At 49.7% G+C, this 15,894-nt stretch overlaps 1 protein-coding gene across 6 annotated transcripts in view; it reads right to left on the bottom strand.

Moving 5' to 3' along the window:
- ASAP2 (ArfGAP with SH3 domain, ankyrin repeat and PH domain 2) overlaps nucleotides 1-15,894 on the bottom strand; it is a 916,066-nt gene that overhangs the window by 195,431 nt on the left and 704,741 nt on the right. The gene's annotated exons all lie outside the window — the stretch shown is intronic.

The raw sequence follows: 15,894 nt of genomic DNA, 5'->3' as shown, positions 1-15,894 counted from the left end.
ATTGCAGTCGAATATAGAATTATGTATGCCACCTGAACTTATGTTTTACCTGTATTGCCATTTTAACTGATAAAACTATCAGCTAAAATTTTGTATATCCTGAGATTCATGTTTACCATGCAAACAAATATGTTTCCATTTACCCTTGCTAAAATTTACTTCTCTGCGTTTGCTTTCTTTTGAGTGGCTTATGGTTTGACTTTCTTATCGTTACTTTGAATATCACTGTAAATCTTTTCCTGTAACCTTTTATCTCAAACATTCTATTTCTAAGTGCAGATGTGTGTAATTGCATCAAAGAACAAGTTACTTACCTTTGGTAACAACTTATTTGGTAGAGACTCTCTCTAGCTGCAGATTACAGGAGTCAGACTGGATCCGGACAATCTTGAGCAGTACCACTGTATGCTGGTAGTTGGTGTCGATCAGCTTCACATTGGCATCATAGGCGTTCACCGGAGCAGATGTGACGTATACGGTGTATCTATAGGAGCTGTAGGAATGTAGCATCTTTCTGACATAGTTACCCCCGCTTTTTGCCTGGTGTCAGTATGTTCTGACTGTAGTAGACTGGGATCCTGCTAACCAGGACCCCAGTGTCTGTGCTCTCTCCTCTAAATTTGGTTTCTGGTAAAATTTTACACCCCATAATTGCCATACTGGCACACCCATGTGAGTCCCTAGCATATGACTTAGGGCATTGGTACACAAGGGGACTCCCATGGGCTGCAGCATGTACTGTGCCACCCAAGGGAGCCCATGCAAACTGTGTCTGCAAGCATGTCATTGCAGCCTGCGTGAAATGGTGCATGCACATTTCACTTCAAATATAAGGCATGCCTTATATCCTCTGCAATTAGACATTGTAAGTCACCCCTCTGGTAGGCCCTTCAGCCCACGGGCAGGGTGTGTGTGTCCCTAAGTGGGACCCTGTAAGTCACCCCTCTGGTAAGCCCTTCAGCCCAAGGGCAGGGTATGTGTGCACCTAAGTGTGAGGGTGCCCTGCATCAGCAGAACCTGTCCTGGGTGGAGGTGCTTCACCCCGCAGGAACTTTAACACCTGACGGTGAGCCTCAAAGGCTCAAGTCTCCGGTTACAGTGACCCAGGTCACTCCAAATAGTGGAGTTGCCCGTCCCCAGACAAAGTCCCACTTATGTTGGTAAGTCTGGTGGGAAAATTAGGGAAAACAGGGAGGAGTGACCACCCCTATGGTGACCTCCTCCCTTCAGAATCCTCCATCTTGGTTTGGAGGACAGGGACCAATAAGGTTAGGGTTGTGACCCCCTCCCGAAAGGGAGTGGGCACTGGAAGGGTGTAGCCACCCTCAGGGACAGTAGCCATTGGCTACTGTGCATTGACCCCTGTAACGCCCCTAAATCTCTATTTAAGGGTTTCCCTGAAACCAGCTCCCCACATACCTGGCGACCTGACAAGAAGGACTGCATAGCTGAAATCCCCAGCAGAGAATAAGGAAGATGACAACTGATTTGGCCCCAGCCCTACTGGCCTGTCTCCAGGTTCAAAGAACCTACAAACGAACAGCGACGCATCCAGTGGGACCAGCGACCTCTGCCAAGCTCCAGAGGACTGCCCTATACCCAAAAGGACCAAATGCGTGAGTCCTGACCACTTAGCACCCGACGCCCAAAGCCCGTGTCCAGAAGGCCCAACCAGCTAGAGAGGATCCCCAGGCGATTCTGAGCAAGTGGCCACCCTGGGTTGACCTCCGGATGAAGACATCCAACGCCTAAAGACACACTGCACCCACAGGCCTTGGAGAACCTGACCTTCGATACAGCAATGTTCAGCAGGCGGCCCTCCAGCCTGCGGTGTGCCCGAGACGACACCCTGGACCTCGCCTGCAGCCTCTGAGTGACCCTGGTGTACCCTCATAGAAAACCATTGGAGACCCAACATCATGTTTGCGCCTTGCACCCAGCTGCCCCAGCGACGCTGAGGGTGTATGTCTGGTGCCTACTTGTTGCCCCCCCAGTACTCCTCTAAACCCCCCAGGTCTGTCCTCCAAAGACACAGGTACTTACCTGCCTGCAGATCTGAAACCGAGTGCTCCCAGTCTCCATAGGAGCCCATGTTAATTTTGCCTATACTTTGACCTCTGCACCCGGTCGGCCCGTGCTGCTGGTGGTGGGCGTTTGGGGTTAACTTGAACCCCAAACTGCGGACTTCCTACCCCCCGGAGACTGGAACTGTAAGTGTTGTACTTACCTGCAAATCGATATAACTTTTTCTTCCCCCCAGGAATTGTTCTGAAAATTGCACTGGCAAGTTTTAAAACAGATTATTGCCAATATTTCAAAAACTGTATAACTTATCGATTTCAAACAAAGTACTGTTGATACATGTGTGAAATACGAATCTATTGAAGTACTTACCTGCAACCTGAATCTTGTGGTTCTAAAAATAAATTAAGAAAATATATTTTTGGTATATAAAAACCATTTGTCTAGAGTTAAAGTCTTTGAGTGTGGGCTTCTTCTATTGTCGGTGTGTGTACAACAAATGCTTTGCACTACCCTCTGGGAAGCCTAACTGCTCGACCACACTACCACAAAGAAGAGCATTAGTATTAACTACTTTAGCCTCTGTTAAGCCTCCGGTAAACCCCTGGACTCTGTGCACACTATATCTCACTTTGATATAGTGTATATAGAACCAGCTTCCTACAGCAGGCACCAATTGCAACAACGACTGGCTGCGTGGATCTTCTCTCCTATGGAGCTGCCTGGATCCTGCATCACAGGTGGTGGCCTAGGGAGGTTCCCTTGGTCCTCTCTACTAGCTGTCCAACTTGGGAGACAGTAAACCCTTGCCTTTCCTTGCAGGATAGTACCCCTGTGCACCGCGACTCTTGCAGCTACCAAGACTTGCTTGTTCTGCCTTTCAAGGGACCATCAGGCTTGTGTATCCCCTGTCTCCAGCACTCTTCCTTGCAAAGCACAATCCTCTACCTGCTGCTCCAGAGACGTGGGACTCCTCTTCAGGTGTGCTGAGTGGGACTCACTGCGACTCCTGTGTCAGCTGCCTGTGGGTTGCCTGTGGGGGCTGCCTCCTCTTCTTGTGACTATTCCAGCTTCTGAAGGTCACCTCCAACTCCCCTCCTTGGGTCAAGTCCCCTAGGCCTTGCTGGCCCTCATCAGCCTCACAAAACCTTCTTCTCCTACTCTTGAATTTGCCAATGCTTGTATGTGGTTTTCCAGCACCACTGACTGACTGCAACACGATCGCCAATGTGGGACATCATTTGCATCACTTCTGGAACTCCTCTTCTACTCCTGTGCTGCACTGCCTTTCTTCATCCACCACTGACCTGGTCCTGCAGCTACAGAAGGGTGGGTTGTGGCTCCTTCCACAGCTGAACACTTCAACTCGAACTGGACTTGGTCCCCTTCTTTTGCAGGTCCCCTTCTCTCTGGATCCACCTTTGGTTTCTTCCAGTAGTGTCTGTCTTGCACAGTCCTTTTCCAAAGTTCTCCTGTGGGCTTGGAGGAAAACAAGGTACTTACCTCTTCTCTCTTGGTCGCTTGGGGGCACCCTCGTGCTTACCTTTTGGGGTTCGTAGTTCCTCCAGCTCCCCTTTACTGATTCCACTTCTTTGGGTGGGGGACTGCCTTTCACATTCCACTCTCTTTGTATATGGTTTGGTCTCCCCCTAGGGCCTTCACTATGTGCTATTGTTTTTACTATTTGGTTTTGCTGTCTATGCTAATCACAGACTTCTAATGTGAAAATAATAGTGTGTTTACTTACGCCCTATTGGTGTATCTCTTATTCAGTATTTTAGTATTTGTGATACTATAAAAAAGTCCCTGTGTTCTTTCGTGTTTGTAAGTGCTGTGTGGCTGTAGTGGTATTGTATAAGCTTTGCATGTCTCCTAAATATGTCTTGGCTGCTCATCCACAGCTACCTCTAGAGAGCCCTGGCTTCCTAGACACTGTCTACACCTCACTAATAGGGGATACCTGGACCTGGTATAAGGTGATAACACTCTAGTGCTCACCACACACCAGGCCAGCTTCCTACACATGCCACAAATTTATGCGAACGACAGGCGTATACTGTTCGGTGGAGGGACGCCTGACTGCCAAGATAACATCACAGACTTTGGGCGGAAGGTCAAAAGCTGTCAACTGCCGCCCATCAATCTCCATGCAGGTTCGAGTGGAGGCTGTTGCTGTGACAGAAGATCCTCCCGAAGGGACAGTCTGACTGGAGGATCTGTGGCCATGCTCAGTAGCTCAGGATGCCATACCCTCTGTGTCCAGTCTGGAGCCACAAGGATTACTTAGGCCTGTGTTTTGCTTTCACTAATGACCGAGCTGACAAACATCTCTGGAAAGCACTTATCAGTTTAAAGAAGACAGTTATTATTATTTCACCATGAGGTTCCTCAAAAGTGAAGGAGATTAGTAGGTCGAAAGCACATGTTTAAAAATGAGAGGGAAATATATCAAAATGATTCTCAACTGCAATGTACACATCAAATATATGTGATTATATTATAGCATTATTGCAAAGCAAAGAATAAAGTAAAAATTCATCACCGTAGGGCCTGCCAAGCTCTTCATCTTTCTCATGCCAGCAAGAAGATGACCCCATTCAACTGTGAGAAAGAGATATCCACCCTCACAGGACAAGTGTCAGGCATCTGACATCCAATCCAGAACGAGGTCTTGGAAATTCCCTCACTACTGAGCAGGGCCACCTGTTTATAGCTTAAACAACCATAGAAAGAGCCTTCTAGAAGACTCCCCTCCCCTTAGATGGAAATATTCAAACATGCTGGCTACTGTAGGTCAGAGTTTGAAGAAAAACGTTGAAAATTGGCCAACCTTTCAAGGCTCTCCTCCCAAGGCTGAACTGTTCCCTGCACTGAAGAAAACCAAAAAGATGTACTTTCTTATCATGCTAACTGACTAAGTGTTAGGTGAGAAAGAAATATGAAAAAACAGGCTTAGATTACCATGTGGAAAAACACAGCTCAATGCAATGTCTCAACTGCAATATCTAAAGCCACAATAAAGCCAATAGGCAGCTAAACTGAATACAATATGTAATCTGCAACTGGTGAACACTGAACAACTAATATGCAAAGTGGTGCAACACAAAGTCAGTGGTCAAACATACCTATTTTCAATACTGCCCGTCCGTCCGCTCGAGACGAAAAGCGTTGCTAAGCGAGTGCAGCCTTGGAAACTCAAACATGCAAAAGTGCTGACATTGCGCATTCTCTGCGATGGCAAACAGATCTAGCTAAGGCTCTTCCCACTGCTGAAAGAGACCTTGCGCCACCTCCGGATGAAGACACCATTCGTGATCAACTATGCATCGATGGCTGAATTAGTTTGTTCTGGCATTCAGAGAGCCCGCCAGATGTTGAACCATCAGGGTAATGCCCTGATGTGCCAACCACATCCAGAGGCGCAGAGCCTCTTTACAAAGGGTCCAGGACCCCGCTCCACTCGGTTTGTTGCATTACCACATGGCAGAAGTGTTGTTCTTGAACAACTGCACCACTTTCCCTTTCAGAGAGGGAAGGAAGGCGATCAATGCAAGCCTGATCGCCCGGAGGTCCAGAAGATTCATGTAGAGTGTAGACTCCGTCAGAGACCAAACAATTCTGATCCTCGCCACTCCCATGTGGCCGCCCCGTCCCAGGAGTGACGTGTCTGTAACTACTGAAAGATCTGGCTGGGGAAGGGAGAGGGATCTGCCTTTGACCCAATCTTGCTTTGAAAGTCACCAGTGCAGATGTTTTGCAGTCCCCTCCGAGATCTAGACCATGTTGAAGAAATTCTCCTGATGCTGCGCCCACTGGAACTTTAAGTCCCACTGAAGAGCCTGCATATGCCTTCTGGCATGTGTCACCAGCAGGATGCATGAGGTCCAGCAGCCTCAGAGTCATTCTCACTGAAACCCAGGATAGAGGCTCAAACATCAGAATAATAGCCTGAATATCCTGGACTTGCTTTTCGGGAGCATAGGCCCAAAATTGCACTGTGTCCAGAACAGCTCCGATGAAAGGAAACATCTGAGTAGGAGTCAGGTGTGACTTCAGCATGTTTACAGTGAACCCCAGCGTGTTAAGAAGTTTCGCCATAGTGTGAAGGTGGGAGATGACTCTCTGAGGCATTCTCGCCTTCAACAGCCAGTCGTCGAGGTAGGAGACGACTGAAACCCCTAACCTATCCAAATGAGCTGCAACCACCCCCATCACTTACGTGAACACCTGAGTGGTGCTGGTAAGGCCGAAGGGGAGCACGGTAAATTAAAAGTGCTTGTGACCTACCACGAATCGCAAGTAGTGCCTGTGGGCAGGCAAGACGGGTATATGGATGTAAACGTCCTGCTACCATCCAGTCTGCTGGGTCCAGGGCAGACAGGACCCGAGCCAGAGTGAGCATTTTGAACTTCTCCTTCTTGAGGAAGAGATTGGGGGCCAGAAGGTCTAGGATAGGACATAGGACCTTGTCCTTTTTAGGCACCAGAAAGTAGCAGGAATAACAAATACAACCTACTTCTGGGACAGGGACCCTCTCTATGACTCCCTTGGCCAAGAGAGCCACGTCTTTCTTGCGGAGAAATGCCAGATGATCCTCCCGTAAGCGGCTGTAGGATGGAGGGCATGGCCAGAGGGGCAGTCTTGAAGGGGAGGAAGTAGCCTCTTTGGACGATCTGCCAAAACCCACCTGTCCGTTGTGATGGATTCTTAGTGGGTCATGTGATGGCGAATCCTGCCTCCAACTGGTCTGAGATGGGGGAACGGACTAGGAAGGCTTGGAGGCTGCAGCACCTCTGCTTCCCTGTCCCATGAGCCCACCAGCCACGCAGGGGCTGAGTAGCGGGGGTGGCACGGTGGCTGGGAAAGACACGAGACAGGGAGCCCCATCCATGGCCACAAAAAGGGTGAAAGGCAGACTGTTGCGGGTTAGGGGCAGTTGAACGGCCAAGGGACGGGGCCTTAGCCCGGGACTCCTTGAACCTCTCAAGAGCCGAGTCCGCCTTGTCTCTGAAGAGATGGGTGCCATCAAAGGGCATGTCCATAAGGGATTGTTGTACATTCCCCGAAAAATCAGATGTCCTCAACCAGGAGTAGCACGTCAAGGCCACTGTCGACTCAACTGATCTACTCAGAGTCGGTCGTGAACAGCCTACAGCGAATAATGAACTTTGCCGCATCTCTCCCATCAGAAGTTTGAAAGAGGATAGCTCGGGCCGCCTCCGGGATCTGTGGCAAGACTTGCGCAACCATACCCCCCAATAAGTGGGTATAGAGGCCCAAAATGCATGCGGTGTTCACTGACCTCAACGCCAGACTGGTGGAAGAAAACATCTTCTTCCCAGGTTGGTCCAGTCTCTCTGATTCCCTAGTCGGGGGAACGGAGTGGAATGCTCCGGAAGAAGAGGAAGCCTGAATTACAAGACTTTCAGGCGTGGGGTTTTGAGACAGGAATTTAGGATCGTTCGGGGCGGGCTGACAGCAGTGGACGACTGTCCTGTTCACAGGAGCCCCTGTGCTGGGTCTGGACCAAGTACTCAGAAGGACATCAGTGAGGGCTTCATTGTATGGGAGTAGAGGCTCCAAAGTGGAAGCCCCAGGCTGAAGCACCACGGTCAGGAGATTAGTCCTGACTGCTACAGTGGGCAGTTCAAGGCCAAGGACCTCAGCTGCCCTACTGACCACCACTGAATAGGAGGCTCCCTCTGCCGTAGCCACAATAGGAGGAGAAAGCATGGCAGCATCTGGAGAAGTATCCAGACCACTGACCTCGCCTAAATCATGTGCCCAGTCCATGTTAGGGTCATGCAGCTGTTATTGATAAGGGTCCAGCGACCCCCTCAATCCCTCCTCATATTCGTACCCATTGGAAAAAGGGTCCAAATCCAACTTGGGGTGAGTAGGCCCTATCAAAGTTGAGAGCAGCATAAGCCGGCGCTACTCTGGCTCCAGGTCGTCGGGAATTAGGATTGGGCCAACGTTGATCCTGGGCCTTATCGACGTCAAGAGCGTTGATAACTTAGCTGGCGCCGGGGAAGGTCACAATGTCATGACCGGCATCGTCATGGATCCGATAGCGGATCCAGAGGGGTCCTCGGAGGCAGAGGCTGCCCAAAGGGCCCCTAGCTGAACCCACAGGTCCAGGTGGAGCCAAAGGGGGTCGGGCTGCCCAAATATGACGCATGGCCTCATAGAACATCTTTAGTTCGGCAGGGGTCGCTCCGGCTCCCCGAAACTCGGGGAGGCGCAGAGCGGACCCAGAAGTAGGCTCCTCAGACTGAGGCTTGGAACATCAACACTGCTCCTGTGTCGCATCAGCCGAGCAACGGGGTGAAATCAAAGAGTGCTTAGCCTTCTTCAACTTCTTCTTACCCAAAGACTTGGATGAAGACGAGTGTCGGTGACTCCGCCTGTGGTCTCGAGACCTTCCTCTCGAGTGAGATCGGGAGCGATGTGGAATTAAGCGCCAGCTGCCATGAGATTTAGAGACCACTCCCTCAAAGCCTTCGGATTCATGGCCTGGAAATCAGAGTACGACTTCAGGTCACGCTCCAAACACCATAGATAGACCTGGTGCAGATTTGTCACCGACATCATGCGGTGACAGTCCTCGCATGGTATGAACCCAGTGTTCGAACATCCTCGACGCATCAAAAAACACAACAAAAGTGTTGAAATTGGTAAAAAAACAACCTGGGTAGCTCTCTCCGGATCACCGCGTGGCACGGGAAGAAAAGAACTGACATCACCGTGCTGAGGCAGCACCTAGGTATGACCCAGATGTCATAACGGCGACCACGACGCCAACAACGAATGCTGAGTCAACCAACGCCACTTGACAGCAAGCAAGGGTACTGCTAGAAGAAAAATCTCCAGATCCAGTCCGAGTCCTGGGAGAAATTCTAAGGTAAGGAATATGTAACTAGAAGTCTTTATCACATACACGCTGCAGCCCTTACATACCCTTCTTGGCCACAGAGCCCTGGGTACCACTGGTACCTCTTACAAGGGACTTAGATCTGTGCCAGGGGTGTGTCAATTGTGGAACCAATGGTACAGCTTAGGGAAAGAACACTGGTGATGAGGCTTGGTCAGCAGGATCCCAGCACACAGTCCGTCAAGTAAGCATCAACATCATGGAAAAAGTGTGGGAGGGTAACCATGCCAAAAGGGGCACTTTCCTACACAACCCCCTCCCAAACGAAAGAGAATGAGAATAACCTTTCCCAAGAGAGTCTTCATTGTCTAAGTAGAAGAGCCTGGAAAGTCCATCTGCATTGGCATGGGCAGTCTTAGGTCTATGTTCCCCTGTAAAGTCCATTCCTTGTAGGGAGATGGACCACCTCAAAACTTTAGGGTTCTCACCTTTCATTTGCATCAGCCATCTGAGAGGTCTGTGGTCAGTTGGAACAATGAAGTGAACACACCAAACAAATATGATATCAACTTCTTCAGGGGCTAAACCACAGCAAAGGCCTCCCTCTCACTGGCACTCCAACTATGTTTCCCGGGGAGTAGCCTCCTGCTAATAAAGCAACAGGATGGTCATGGCCATCATCGTTGGTCTGAAACAGGACTGCTCCTGTCCCATGTTCAGAGGCATTTGTCTGCACAGTTAACTGCTTAGAGTAGTCCGGAGCTTTGAGAACTGGTCCTGAGCACATTGTCTCTTGCAGGGTGTCAAAGGCCTTTTGACAACTAACTGTTCAGTTTACTTTCTTAGGCATCTTCTTAAGGTCAGTTCTGTGAGGGGTGGTCACAATAGATCCATACCCCTTCACAAACTTCCTGTAATAATCAGTCAAGCCAAGGAATGCCCTTGCTCGAGTCTGAATTTCTGGAGCTTCAAATCCAGAATTGTCTGGATCTTGTGCTGTAAAATATACAACAGTGCCCTGCCGTATATGGCATTTGGAAGCCTTCATAGTGAGGCCTGCAGATTGCAGCGCCTGCAAAATCTTCCCCAGGTGGACCAGGTGATCCAGCCAGGAGGACCTGATTCACTAACCTTTGGAAGGTGGCAGGGGCATTCTTTAAACCAAGAGGCATAACAGTGAACAGGTAATGCCGATGAGGTGTAGAGAATGCTGTCTTTTGTTTTTGCTTCTGGTGCCATGCAAATTTGCAGGTACCCTGCAGTCAAATCAAAGGGACTGAGAAACTTTGCTGCACCTAATTTGTCTATCAGCTCATCAGCCCCGAGTATGGGGTAAGCATCTGCCTTGGTGACAGAGTTTAGACCTCTGTAGTCCACATAAAACCTAATTTCTTTCTTACCACCCTGGGGATGAGTCTTGGGGACGCACTAAGACCCCAAAACCCCTAAAACCCGCTAGCCCAGTGACTGTCAGAGGGTTGTTGATTTCAACTTTGATGCTCTCCTTAACTTGGTCAGACTGCCGAAAGATCATGGGTTTGACAGGCAAGCTGCCTCCAGTGTCCACATCAAGGGTACACCAGTGTGTCTGTCTAGGGGTTAAGGAGAAGTGCTCTGCATATTGCTGCAGGAATTGCCTGTAGTCAACCTGCTGTTGGGCAGTGAGGGTGTCTGACAACGCCTTCAACTGACCCATCTTTAGGGTTGTGAGAGAGGAGGTCAGGAAGAGGCTCACTCTCTGTTTCCTGATCCTTATCAGCATGGTTACATCAGCCCTGTCATAGAAAAGCTTGAGGGGTTCACATGGATCACCCTTTCGGGTGTCCTGCTAATGCCCAGGTCTACCAAGTAGGTGGCCTCACTTTTCTTCTCTATGATAGGGTAAGGGCCACTCTCCTTGTCCTGAAGTGCCCTGAGAGCCACAGGTTCCAGAACCCACACCTTCTGCCCTGATTTAAACTCTACCAGTGCAGCCTTTTCATCATACCACTGCGTCTGGAACTGTTGCTAGGCCTCTGGGTTTTTGAATACCTTTTCCATGCACTCTGCAAGCCTGGAGCAGAGGCCTAGTACATAGTCTACCACATCTTACTTTAATTTCTGGGGAGGTCTCTCCCAACCCCCCTTCACAAGTGCACGTATTCCCCTAACAGGGTGGCTAAACAGAAGATCAAAGGGGAAAAACCCTGCTCCCTTCTGAGGCACCTCTCTGTAGGCGAACAGCAAGCATGGGAAAAGGACATCTAATCTCCTCTTGAGTTTTTCAGGAAATCCCATGATCATGCCCTTCAATTTCTTGTTGAAGCTTTCAACAAGTCCATTGGTTTGTGGATGGTATGGTGTGGTGAACTTGTAAGTCCTCCCACACTAATTTCACATGTATTTTAAGTAAGCTGACATGAAGGTGGCACCTCGGTCAGAACCCACCTTCTTGGGAAACTCTAAACTGGTAAAGATACCAATTAGGGCTTTGGCTACTGCAGGAGCTGTAGTAGAGCTGAGGGGAATTGCTTCAGAATACCTGGCAGCATGATCCACTACTACCAGCATATATTGGTTTCCTAAGGCGGTGGGTGGTTCGAGAGGGCCCGTTATGTCCACACCAACCCTTTAAAAGGGAACTCCCAACCACTCGTAGTGGAATTACGGGGCCTTCTGGTGGCCACCTGCCTTACCACTGGCTTGGCAAGTGACAAAGGAGCTGCAAAACACGTCCACCTTTTGTGACATGTTGGGCCAGTAGAAATGGCTGACTAGCCTATTACATGTTTTAGTTTGGCCCAGATGCTCAGCTAGGGGGATGTCATGTGCTAGAGTGAAGATAAATGCCCTGAACTGCTGAGGCTCATTCACTCGCCTGGTGGCACCAGGTTTGGGGTCTCTGGCCTCAGTGTACAAGAGTCCCTCCTCCTAATACACCTTGTGGGAGCAACTGACATGTGCCTTTTCCTGAGCAGCAGCTTGCTGCCTCAGGACTTCAAGAGTGAGACATGTCCATAGCACAATTGGTCCCTAGAGGGTGCCACTGGGCCCAAGAGATCTACTTGGAAAGGATCAAGTTCCATGGGCTCAGTTGCCTCAGAGGATGTTAAGACTTCTTCCCAAGAAGAGGAGTCTTGTGCTTGTTGTTGTACAGAAGCTGTTCCCCCAATCATCTTGCTCTTTCTCTTGGAAGGTTGAGCCATTATTCCAGGCTCCAACACTTCTTTTTCACTCTGTGCTCAACTGTGTGCTCTAGTTTTGACACACACCATCTCAGGGATTCCCAGCATGGCTGCATGGGTTTTGTGTTCTACCTCAGCCCAAGCTGAAGACTCCAGGTCATTCCATTGCAGACATTCAACTGGGATTGCAGAAGAAACCACTACCTGTTGCAGGTCAGTAACCCCTCCCCATTCTAAGGTCACCATAGCTATGGGAAGTACCTTAGCTACAATGTCAGCATTGATGACTGGATACATTTGTTCAGCCAGATACCATCCTGGGGAAACCAGTTTTTCTGTCCCCATTGTGACACTGGCACCTGTATCCCTCAGACCTTCGTCTCATTAATCAAGGGATCCTGTCTGTATTTGTTCATCTTAGTGGGACAGACATCAATAGTGGCAACATTGACCCCACCTTCAGAAACTGAAGTAGTTTCAGTGTGAACCCTGATTTGCTCTGGGCACACTGTTGACCCCACCTGGAGACTGGCTATACCAATGGTACAGTTTAGGGAAAGAAAACTGGTGCTGGGGCCTGGTTAGGAGGATCCCAGCACACACACACACACACACACACACACACACACACACACACACACACACACACACACACACACACACACACACACACACACACACACACACACACACACACACACACACACACACACACACACACACACACACACACACACACAGTCAAGTTAGCATCAAAATCAGGCAAAAGTGTGTGTGTGTTCGGGGTGTAGGGGGAAGGGGGAAGGGGAGGAATATGGGGGATGAGGTTAACCACACACCAAAAGGGGTACTTTCCTACACTAGGTACTACCTTGACTTAGGTAGTCTGGAGCCATTAGGATCATCTTGATCTTGGATTTGGGTAGTTTGACAATCACTGTAGGAATGTGTGGGGTTGGAGTAAAGGCGGAAACAAACGCTGTTGACCATCTGACCAAATGGCCATGGCCTACCGAGCTGCACTGAAACATCCTCAGTGACGATTGATGCCCTCGGGTTTCCGATACTGAACATCCTGAGATCCTCAGTGCTGACTGTAGGAAAATGGCAGTTACCCCTCACCCTCTTTTTGCCTGATATTGATGTTGACTTGACTGAGAGAGTGCTGGGACCCTGCTAACCAGGCCCCAGCACCCGTGTTCTTTCCCTAAACTGTACCTTTGCTTCCACAATTGGCACACCCCTAGCACACAGATAAGTCCCTTGTAAAAGGTACCAGTGGTACCAAGGGCACTGTGACCAGAGAAGGTCTCTAAGGGCTGCAGCATGTCTTATGCCACCCTGGGGACCCTTCACTCAGCAAATGCATACTGCCTCACAGCTTGTGTGTGCTGGTGGGGAGAAAAGACTGTCGACATGGCACTCCCCTCAGAGTGCCATGCCAACCTCACGCTGCTTGTGGCATAGGTAAGTCAACCCTCTAGCAGGTCTTACAGCCCTAAGGCAGGGTTCACTATCCCACAGGTGAGGGCATATGTGCATCAGCACTATGCCCCTACAGTGTCTAATCAAAATCTTAGACATTGTAAGTGTAGGGTAGCCATAAGAGTATATGGTCTGGGAGTTTGTCAAACACGAACTCCACAGTTCCATAATGGCTACACTGAAATCTGGGAAGTTTGGTATCAAACTTCTCAGCTCAATAAATGCACACTGATGCCAGTGTGGAATTTATTATAAAATGCACCCAGAGGTCATCTTAGAGATGCCCCATGAAAACCAATCCGACTTCTAGTGTTAGGCTGACCAGTTTCTTCCAGCCTGCCACAACCAGACGACTTGCTGGCCACATGGGGAGAGTGCCTTTGTCACTCTGTGGCCAGGAACAAAGCCTGTACTGGGTGGAGGTGCTTCTCACCTCCCCTTGCAGGAACGGTAGCACCTGGTGGTGAGCCTCAAAGGCTCACCATTTTTGTTACAGTGCCACAGGGCATCCCAGCTAGTGGAGATGCCCGCCCCTCCGGCCACTGCCCCCACTTTTGGCAGCAAGGCTGGAGGAGATAATTAGAAAAAAAAGGAAGAGTCACCCACCAGTCAGGACAGCCCCTAAGGTGCCCTGAGCTGAGGTGACCCCTGCCTTTAGAAATCCTCTATCTTAAGTTTGGAGGATTCCCCCAATAGGATTAGAGATGTGCCCCCCCCTGCCCTCAGGGAGGAGGCACAAAGAGGGTGTAGCCACCCTCCAGGACAATAGCCATTGGCTACTGACCTCCCAGACCTAAACACACCCCTAAATTTAGTATTTAGGGGCACCCAAGAACCCAGGGAATCAGATTCCTGCAACCCGAACTAAGAAGAAGGACTGCTGACCTGCAAGCCTGCAGAGACGACGGAAGACGACAACTGCTTTGGCCCCAGTCCTACTGGCCTGTCTCCTGACTCGACAAACTGCAACAGCGACACATCCAACAGGGACCAGCGACCTCTGAAGCCTCAGAGGACTGCCCTGAGCCTAAGGGCCAAGAAACTCCTGTGAGCAGTGGCTCTGCTCAAGAAACAGCAACAATATTGCAACTTTTCTCAACTTTCAAAGACTTCACTCTTCCCGCCAGAAGCGTGAGACTTCATCCTCTGCACCCGACACCCCTGGCTCGGGATCCAGAGAACCAACACCACAGGGAGGGCTCCCAGGCGACTGCGACCCCGTGAGTAACCTGAGACAACCCCCCTGGACCTCCACAGCGACACCTGCAGAGAGAATCCAGAGGCTGCCCCTGAACGCGACTGCCTGTAACAAGGGATCCGACGCCTGGACCTAGCACTGCAGCCCCCAGGACCAGAAGGAACCGAACCTCAGTGCAAGAGTGACCCCCAGGTGACCCTCTGCCTAGCCCAGGAGGTGGCTGGCCCAAGAAGCCCCCCTGTGCCCTGCACTGAATCTAATACAAAACCCGACGCCTGCTTTGCACAGTGCACCCGGCCGCCCCTGTGCCAATGAGGGTGTGGTTTTGTGTGCCCCCCAGGGCTCTACAAAATCCCCCTTGTCTGCCCCCCGAGGACGCGGGTACTTATCTGCTGGCAGACTGGAACTGGAGCACCCCCTGTTCTCTATAGGCGCCTATGTGTTTTGGGCACCTCTTCGACCTCTGCACCTGACTGGTCCTGAGCTGCTGGTGTGGTAACTTTGGGGTTGCCTTGAAACCCCAACGGTGGGCTGCCTATGTCTAGGAACTGAGACTTGTAAGTGTCTTACTTACCTCACAAGCTAACCAATACTTACCTCCCACAGGAACTGTTGATTTTTGTACTGTCTACTTTTAAAATAGCTGATTGCCATTTTAACAAAAATGGTATATGTTATTGATCTAGTTCAAAGTTCCTAACTTACCTGTGTGGAGTACCTTGCATTTTACGTATTTACTTCAAATCTTGAACTTGTGGTTCTAAAAATAAATTAAGAAAATATATTTTTCAATAGAAAAACTATTGGCCTGGAGTTAAGTCTTTGAGTGTGTGTTCCTCATTTATTGCCTGTGTGTGTACAACAAATGCTTAACAGTACCCTCTGGTAAGCCTACTGCTCGAACACACTACCACAAAATAGAGCATTAGAATTATCTTGTTTTGCCACTATCTTACCTCTAAGGGGAACCCTTGGACTCTGTGCACACTATCTCTTAATTTGAGATAGTATATACAGAGCCAACTTACTACAGCAATCACATAATACAAAGCAGTCGGTCAGCAAACTTTCAGTGCCTTCTGAGAAGGCAACATAGGACAGGTCAGCAAAAGTTTTTATCTCTGCCTCCCCTAACGGATGGAAGGCCACCC

The sequence above is a fragment of the Pleurodeles waltl genome, chromosome 5 (assembly GCF_031143425.1).
Source record: "Pleurodeles waltl isolate 20211129_DDA chromosome 5, aPleWal1.hap1.20221129, whole genome shotgun sequence".
Lineage (NCBI taxonomy): Eukaryota > Metazoa > Chordata > Amphibia > Caudata > Salamandridae > Pleurodeles > Pleurodeles waltl.
This window is presented reverse-complemented; position numbering and strand designations above follow the sequence as displayed.